General features: G+C 54.7%; 1 protein-coding gene across 1 annotated transcript in view; it reads left to right on the top strand.

Annotated features, from left to right (window-relative positions):
- Positions 1-435: 435 nt before the first annotated feature.
- Cpsf4l (cleavage and polyadenylation specific factor 4 like) overlaps positions 436-9,115 on the top strand; it is a 17,928-nt gene continuing 9,248 nt past the window's right edge. Inside the window, exons 1-2 of the mRNA XM_048795728.1 lie at positions 436-447; positions 4,184-4,193. The gene's annotated coding sequence lies outside the window, so the exon portion shown is untranslated. The remainder of the gene's footprint in view (positions 448-4,183; positions 4,194-9,115) is intronic.

Here is a 9,115-nt window from a genome sequence, read left to right as displayed (position 1 = left end):
AGCTTAAAGGTGTTCGTGGGGGCCCTCCTTCCTGGACAACTCGTAGCAGGGACCAGCAGCTAGTTCTGGGTGACAATGTAGTGATTTTAATTCAGCTCTCAGCCAACATTTCCCCAAACCTGAGGGGACCCAAAGCCGCTGGCCCACTGAGGAAGCTGCCTGCCCCTCCCAGGCCCACCTCCTCCATCCCCACCCCCTGCTCCTATGGGGCACCTCCTGTTTGGTTCTGTGAGCATGAGGGCGGCTGTATGTGTTCACAGTCGTGACTGCCGCGTGCAAGGTGCTGGTCTCCGCACAGGCCCCATTTAAAGCTCCGAACAACTCAGTGAGGTCCACACTCTTCCTGTCAGCCCTGATTTACAGGTGGGGCCGCTCAAGGAGAAGGAACTGGGGCACCCCAGGGGCTAGTCAATGGAGTGACCAGGCGCAGCCCAGGCCTGGGCTCCAGTGCCCTTCCTCAGGATCACTAGTCCTCCCAGCCTGACGACCTCCCCTCTGGGACCTGGAGTGACCAGGTGGGGCCAGTGCCTGGTGGGGCCGCGCAGGACAGAGGCCCAGCACTCGGGGGAGCACCCACCTCCCTCCCGGCTGCTGGCCCTGCCCTTGCCAAGTTCACTTCCGTCTCTGTCACGCAGGACCAGAGCTACCATCGAGGCTGTCCCACATGGTGTTCACCTTTGACCCTATTGTCACCCTACCCAAGCCACCCCTCCTCTCCACCAAGGCTGCGACACATTCCCAGAGGAATGCAGGATGGCAGATATCTGAGGAATTCTTCATCTCCTGCCCCTGGTTTAGAGATGGGAAGAACCTGGGCCCCAGGGCAGGGCCGTCCAAGGTGGAGATGGCTGGCATCTTTGGCTCTGGCCTGGCAGGGGAGGGCTGGCTGAGGGGATGGACCCATGGGCCCACGGCGGGGCGGCTGGGAGATGCCAGGACTCGGGGCAAGACGGAGCTGCCGGTCTCAGGTGTTTGCCACACTCCCAGCCCCTCCTTGGCTGCCCCTGAGCCTGGACTCTTGCAGGACAGCCTTTCCACCTGTGGGCAGGCCCCCTCCCTGGCACACCCCTCACCTGAGCTGTTAACCTGGGCACAATTCACTCCTGGGCCCTGAGGCCCCATAAGAGATGCAGGAAAGAAAGTTAGGAATAAAAATGGAAGGCTTCCCTCCCCCTTCCCCTTTGCAGTCTTCTGCAGGCCCGTGGCTTCCGGCCAACCGCCAGATGGGAGTCGGGAGAGAAGGTTTCGGAGGAGGGAGCAGCGTTCCCAGGCAGATGGATGTCAGTGGTTTGGCCTTGGACCTGTTGCCCCCACCCCGAGGCGAGGTTTGTTCTTCCAAAGGGAGACGCCCAAGAGTGGCCTCAGGAGCCCAGGGTGGCCGCCTTCCCAGCAGGAATCCAACCCCAGTGACACTTGGCTTGTTGAAAAATATCTACCAAGGCCACAGGGATTTTATTTTCCTTCTGTGCCCTGTTTTGTTCCAGAAAGTTCTGGAGGCGGTCTACAGAGATAATCAACTACAATAGGACAAAAATAGATGAGAGCAAGAACAAGGCAGGAACCATCGGTGCAACCCACCAGGGGAGGGCCGCCGCAGTTCTCAGAGGCAGGCTGCACAAGGGGCTCTGAGCTTCCTGTTGGTCAAAGCAAAGAGGGAAACTAGCCGGCTTCAAGACTCACAAGGTCATGATGAACCCAGAAGCAGATCGGTGATTCCTAACACTAAGGTCTAAAAGCAATCCGTGGGGCCTTGGAAGGGCCAAGGTCACATTCCAGGCCATGGTCTCAGCAGTGGTCTCATAATACATAGCAGCAGGCTGAATGTTTACATTGTCAACATCTTAACCATCCCCCTGGAGGTGGGGACTTCTGGAGGTCATTGAGGTCATGACTATGGAGCCCTTGTGAATAGAATTAGTATCCTTGGAAAAGAGGCGCCACTCCATGCCATGCCACGCCTGTAACCCCAGTGACTCTGGAGGCTGAAGCAGGAGGATTGAAAATTCAGGCCAGGGTAGAAAACTTAGTGAGACCCCATCTCAAAATAAAAAATAAAAGTGGACTGGGGATGTAGCTCAGGGGTGTAGTGGTAGAGGCTGGCCTTAAACTAGGGATCCTCTTGCTTCAGCCTCCCCACTTGCTGGGATTAGAGGTGTACGCCATCATGCCAGGCCAAGTCACATTTTTTTATTCAAAGCATGAAAAATATTTGTGGAGTCCCGTGAGGGAAAGGATATATCCTTACCTTATAAATTACCTGCATGACTGAGAAAATCAGCACCTTTTTCTCACTAATAGAGGGCCACTGTGTGGGTACACTTGAGGAGTGGCTGCGTAGGGAAAGCTTTCTTTCTTCTTTTTTGGGGGGTGGGTACAGGGATTGAGCCCAGAGGTGCTTTACCCCTGAGCCACATCCCCAACCCTCTTTATTTTAAGACAAGTTCTCCCTAAGTTGCGTAGGACCTCACTAAATTGCTTGAACTTACAATCCTCCTGCCTCAGCCTCCTGAGTCCCTGGGATTACAAGCATGTGCCACGGAACCCGGCTGCATAGGGCAAGCTTTCTAATTCCACATCCTAAAATCAAAGGAAGGAAGTCATTGAAGTGCTTTTTATGTGGTGCTGGGGATTGAACCCGGGGTCTTGTGCATGCAAGGCAAGCACTCTACCAACTGAGCTACATCCCAGCCCGGAAGGAAGGCATTGAGAAGGCAGCTGCCCAAGGCCTGCCCTCTGTCCTCTCCTGGCTGACCAGAAAGACCGCCCTGAGCAATAGCACTTCCTCCCCTTCCCTTTTTCTCCCTCCTCCTCGCCTGCCCCCTTCTATACTGAGAATTGAGCCCCAGTCCTGCACATGCTAACCAAGTCTCTACCACTGAACCACATCCACCCCACCCCACATATTCCACCCCACATACTTTTTTATTGATTTGTTTATTTGTTATTTATTTACAGTGGGGACACCCCCAGCGACACCCCCCAGTCCTTTCCTTTCTTTTTTCTTTTAACTTTTTCCTGGTGGTGCTGGGGATGGAACCCTGGGCCTTGTGCGTGCAAGGCAAGCACTCTACCAACTGAGCTATATCCCCAGCCCCTTTCCTTACTTTTTGAGACAGGGTCTTGCTAAATTCCCCTGAGAGCTAGCCTTGAACTTGTAATCCTCCTGCCTCAGCCTCCAGAGTGGCTGGGATTAGTGTTTCTTACAACCAGGGTTCCTCCCTGGCTCTCAGGCAAATGAGAACTGACTGCAGAGAGTTGGAGGTTGTATTTTCTGAAAACAAAAAAATATCTGTAGTGCTGGATCATTTATTTGTCAAATAAGTGTCAAACACCTACCATATGCCAAGCACTCTGGAAGGTGCTGGGGTTATAGCAATAGATAAGAGAGATATAATCCCAGGTTGGCATTATGGCTTTGGTGGGCTCCTTACACCATGAAAATTGTTAAAATGCTACATTACTTTGGTTACATATATTCTCTTGGGATTCCTCCTCACCCCACGCACAGGGACACTGAGCCACATCCCCAGCTTTTTTTTTTTTTTTTCCAAGACAGGGTCTTGCTAAGTTGCTTAGGCTGACCTCAAACTTGAGATCCTCCTGCCTCAGCCTCTGGAGTTGCTGGGCTCACAGCATGTGCCAACATGCCCGGCTCTTGGTTTTAAAAGAAATTAGGACGTGCTGATGGGACCCTAACTGTGCTGAAGGCCCTGGCCCTGTGCTGCTCAGCCTGGTGGAGAAGCACCCAGCTGGGCCCAACCTTAACGGCTTGGGGCGCAGGGTGAGAACAGACACCACAAGCCAAAGATGAGCCAAAGCTTGGCCTCAGCTGCTGAAGGCTCTGGAGAAAAGGCACCCTAGGTGCTGGGGCAGAGGAGAATCCGGGTCTCACCTCAGATAAGGTGATGGCCCAAGGAAGAGGCGTTAAAACCCGACCAAAAGGGTGTCCACAGCTTGGTCTCACCTCCTCCAGAAGCACCCCCTCCTTGCCTATGTTGGAACCCAGTGGTCCTGCAGTGACCCTACAAATGCATTGCTCAGGACAAGCTCTTGGGAAGTCAAGGACACACCTGCTTTTCACTTTAGCATCTGGGTGTCATGAAAATTCCTAGAGAGGAAGACTGAGGGGGCAGTGATTTGGGGGAATTGGAATTTGGTCTCAGAGGTAGGGAAGCTGTATTAGTCAGCTTCCTGTCACTATTAACAAATACCTGAGGTAATCAACTTAAGAAGAGCAAAGGTTTGTTTTAGCTCACAGTAGTGGAGGCTTCCCTCCATGGCTATGGCCCCATTGATTTTGAGTCTGTGGTGAAGCAGCAGACCACAGAGGGAGCAATGGCCAGGAACTGAGAGAGAAGGAGAGAGACAGACAGCAAGAGGAAGGGGAGGGGCCTGGGTCCCATTCTTCCCTTCAAGGACATCCCCCAGTGACCTAAATCCTACCACTAGGCCCCTCCTTTTAAGGGCTCCTCTACCTCCCAACAGCATCACTCTGGTGACAAAGTCTTTAACACATGCGCCTTTGGGGGACATTACATTAAATACAGGAGGAGCCATTTCAAGTTGTTCAGCTGTTAGGACCTGAACTTTTGTGTCAAAGCCGGAACCTTCAATGGGATGGTGGTAAGAGGTGGGGCCTTTGGAGGTGATTAAGTTTAGATGAGGTCACGAGGACGGGGACTGCAGGCTGGGGAGAGGCCTCCCCGGGAACGAGCCTGCCAGCCCTTGATGTCAGACTGCCCAGAATTCTGAGAAATCCATGTCTGCTCTTCAGATGACTGTTCTGTTACAGCGGCCCCGGCTGACGACGGTGCTGGAGGAAACGCAGCCGGATGTGGAGCTGTTGACCAAGAGATGGAACCCAAGGCCCAGCTAGGAACTGAGGGCCGGACAGGCGTGAGAGGCCCTGGCTGGAGGGGAGGTCAGGACGGGCGGGCTCAGGGTCCACCGCGTCTCCCTCCGGCACCTAGGTCCAGGGTCAGGGTGGTTTATCCAGGTTGGGAGAAGGGGGCCACCCTCTGCCACTGGCTCCTGCCACCCACATCCCTGGGCTTTGTGAACTAAATGGGCACAATTGACTCCCTGTCAACAGTCAGGCCTCGGGCGTTTTTCCATCTGGGCTCTGTCTGCCTTGTGACCCGAGAATTATCCACAGATGCAGGCTGGAGGGCAGTCCGGGGATGAAAATGGAGTTTTTCTTCCAGACCTCATTGACCCAAAGGCAGATCCAACGTGTGACCTTGGACTCACTGTCCACCGAGCCAGGCTCACCAGGCCAGGCCTGGGAGGACAATTCTGTCACTGTCCTGGTCACAGCCAGAGAGTGGATCCCTGTTTATAGGACACCCTCCTCCAGGATGAGGTTATCCACCCACAGGGGGAACGTGAGCCCAGCTGCTGGGTTAGGACTTCGTTCATGATCATGGTCTGCTTGACCTTCTAGGTTTTCTTTCCTTCTCTGTTATTATTTATTTATTTAGGTACTGAGGATTTGGGTGCTTTACCACTAGACACATCCCTGGCCATTTTAGTTGCTCAGGGCCTGGGAAATTTGCTAAGACTGGTTTGGAACTTGCTGTCCTCCTGCCTCAGCCTCCTGAGTCGCTAGGACGACAGGTGTACACCTCGGCACCTGGAGACCTTCTACATTTTTGTTTGGTTTTTGTGTGTGTGTGTGTTTTAGAAAGGACAGAACGGTCTCTCAGGGGCCAGGGGAGGGGGAACATCTTCTTTCCCTGGCTACTTCATGGCAGCTGCTAGAATCTGGCTAAGGGGCTGCTGGATGCCTTTCTTTTGAGGGTTCTCTGGAGAGCAACCCCAGGACTCTGCAGGCCTAGGGCTCTCTCTCAGATGCAAATTTACCAACATCACAAAGTAGGTCTCTTCCTGACTCCCCAAGGCCTGAAGCTGCAGCCCTTCCCATCTGGAGATCCAGCCTAAACCATAGCCTTGGCTTCCTAAATGCAAGCAAGTGCAATCCGGGCTCAGCCCTTGAAGTCGCTCTTCCTGTCCCTGGCTTTGTCCCGTCTCCTCCAAAGCCTTCCCTGGATGCCCACGTGGGAGCTAAGTGGTCCTGTGACAGCTCCTCCAGTGCCTCTGTCCCCGAATGGCCCCACTGAACCACCAGTGCCTTGTTGGTCAAGTGCCCACTGCCTGGTCTCCTCACTGCTGCTAGGACAAATGACCACGACTGCAGTGGCACCACATGACACAGGGTATGGCAGTTCTTGAAGTCAGAAGGTCCACGTGACTCTCTGAGCTAAAATCAAGTTGTGGGCAAGGCCACCTCTGTCTTTGGGGGAGGCCCTCCCAGCTTCTGGAAATCTCCTGCACGTCTTGGCTCGGGGTGTCTTCAAATCCAGCTGAGGAGAGCCTTCACCTCTCTCTAGGGGCTGGGGTGTAGCGCAGAGGGGGAGTGCTTGCCTCGCAGGTGCCAGGCCTGGGGGCCATCCACAAACACAAAACAACTGACCTCTCTCTGCCCCGCCCCCTCCTCTCCCTCCGGCCTCCCTACCGCCCTCTTGAAGGCCCCCAGTGATGATGTTGGGCTACCAAGATAATCCAGGATACGCTGTCCATGGCAAGTCCTTAAGTGAGTTGCCTCTGTGAAGTCCCCTTTGCCACATGTGGTGACATATTCACAGCTTCTGGGGTTGGGATTCTGCTGACCACACTCTCCTAGGCAATTTGACGGTCTTGCTCATTCTGGATCTTTGGAGTGAGTAGAAGTTGAAAGGTCTTCTTAAGTGCGGGAGTGAGTGAGTGAGTGATGGATGGGGAGCTCCCCACAGGGTCAGTGGGCCAGAAGCCAGCCAGCTCAGGAGAGCCTGAAGGAGGGGCTGTGGCCACATAGGAAGAGATCAGAGTGTAACCTGAGCTGGCCCCGTCTGTCACGGCTGCCAACGCAGGTTTGGGGACACTTAGGCCTGCTGCCTTCCCAAACTGTGGTCATAGGGCTCCTTCTCTGCAAAGCAGGGGGCGGGGGGCCGTGGGTGAAGCTGGGGCCTGGGGAGTTTTCCATCTGAGTCCAAGGAGCTTTGACCAGTTTGCTCAGCCTGGAGAGACCCTGGACACAGAATGGAGGAGGGGAGGGTGATCTTAAAACCACACTGAGGACTGGGGATGTGGCTCAAGCGGTAGCGCGCTCGCCTGGCATGCTTGTGGCCTGGGTTCGATCCTCAGCACCACATACAGACAAAGATGTTGTGTCTGCCGAAAACTAAACATAAAATATTAAAATTTTCTCTCTCTCTCCGCCCCCCTCACTCTCTCTTAAAAAAAAAAAAAAAAAANGTCCGGAGGGACAGCCCCACTCAAGGCCCTCCGCTGCACCTTCCTGGGCCTCATCTGAAGTGCCTCCCTCCAACACCACGTCTGAGCCAGGTATGGTGGTGCACACTGGTCATCCCAGTGGTTCTGGAGGCTGAGGCAGGAGGATCTCTAGTTTGAGGCCAGCCTCTGAAACTTAGTGAGGCCCTCAGCATAATTAGCAAGACCCTGTTTTAAGATAAAAAAATAAAAAGGGCTGGGGGTAGGGGCTCAGTGGTAAAGCACCCCTGGATTTAATCCCCAGAACACCCTCCTAAAACAAACAAACAAACAAAGCCCACACTGAGAAGTACAGGAAGAAAGCTGTGAGGTCTCCCTTTCAGGCCAGGGCAGAATCCCTGAGCCTTAAATGTCCCATCTCCTTGATTCTTAGTCCAAAATGTGCAGTCTCACTCAGAGGCCGGCAGAAGCTGGATCACTGCCCTGGGCCCCAGGGATCTTGCCTCACCTGCCCAGGGGAGCAGGGCCTTTCCCCAGGCTACAGCGTGGGAGCTGAGAGGGGCGTGGCTTGGGGTCACCCAGACCTGAGCTCGGGTCTTTGGAAGCTGGGTACAGGTCCCAGATCTGACTGACTCAGACACTCAGGCCCCTGGGCCACCCTGCCCTGTACTTCAAGTGGCTATTGTGAGCTCAACAGCTGTCCCTGCCAAGTGGCATCTTTGGGGCACAAAGAATAGTGGAGAGAGCAGGGCACACTGGGCCATTGTTCCTGAGTGGAGCAGCAGCAGCTGTGGTCACCGGAGGCTCCTGCTGACCTCCATCTCTAGGTCTCTCCAGCTGCCAGACCCTCCTGGCTGAAGCTCGCTGCAGCCCCTCCAACTGCAACTGGACAGGGGACCCCAGCCTCCACAGCACCTCTCATCAGGGACCCTCAGGAATAATGACCTTGAAGAAGCGTGGTGCCTTGGACCTGGGAGGGGGGCACCTGGGTCCTGGAGCATCAGGCACATGCGTCCTCTTATCTGGGCCTGGGCAGGGGAGGACAGCAGACAAGTCCCAGATCTCAAGGACAACTCTGATAACACCACTGTCCTGGGCCAGGCCCCCAGGGGTGCCTATCCTCAGACCCCCCAAGTGGGTGGCACCTATTGGTTCCTTTTTACTGATGTGGAATCTGGGCCTCAAGAGGCCATCAAATGCCTGGCCCAAGGTTACAGGCTGGTGGCTGAGCCCAGATGAGCTGTGACTGCCCCCTGCCAGTCTGCACCTCCCCAGCACTTGGGGTGTTTGCGTGGGGATCAAGGCAGGTGCACAGGATCAAGGGGAGGAGGGTGAGGCCCATGTGCCCCCCAAGGCACCAGCTGTGATGGATTCAAGGCCAGGGGTGGGGGTGTGGGGCACACTGACCCGCCAGGCCCTGTAACTAGAGAATTCCACAGCTCCTGGCCCCAGCCCCCTGCTTTCCAGGGCGGTGCATTCATAAAGGGAAAGGAACAGCGTGCTGATGATTCAGGGAATTTGCAGCCAGCGCTAAATGAGAGACTCATAATGACAGTGATTAAAAATTAATGCCAGTGTTTGTGCAGTGATTTGGGTGTCCACTCTGCACCCATGAATTAATTAATAAATGACAATGTAAGCACTCAGCCTAAGCTGCAGGGCACAGAAGCTGGATGGGGGAGCTCCAGAGGGGACATCCCCAGGCCTGGGCACCTGGCCCCTCCTCAAGGGCATCACTGGGAATCCTCTGGCCTGAGGATCACTTCCTGTTTGTGCACAGTGGGGTGCTCAGCCATCTCAGTAGCTGTGAAATAGTCTAAGGGGACAGGGCAGTACCCCCCCCCCC

This window comes from Marmota marmota, unplaced genomic scaffold, assembly GCF_001458135.2.
Source record: "Marmota marmota marmota unplaced genomic scaffold, marMar, whole genome shotgun sequence".
Classification (NCBI taxonomy): domain Eukaryota; kingdom Metazoa; phylum Chordata; class Mammalia; order Rodentia; family Sciuridae; genus Marmota; species Marmota marmota.
This window is presented reverse-complemented; position numbering and strand designations above follow the sequence as displayed.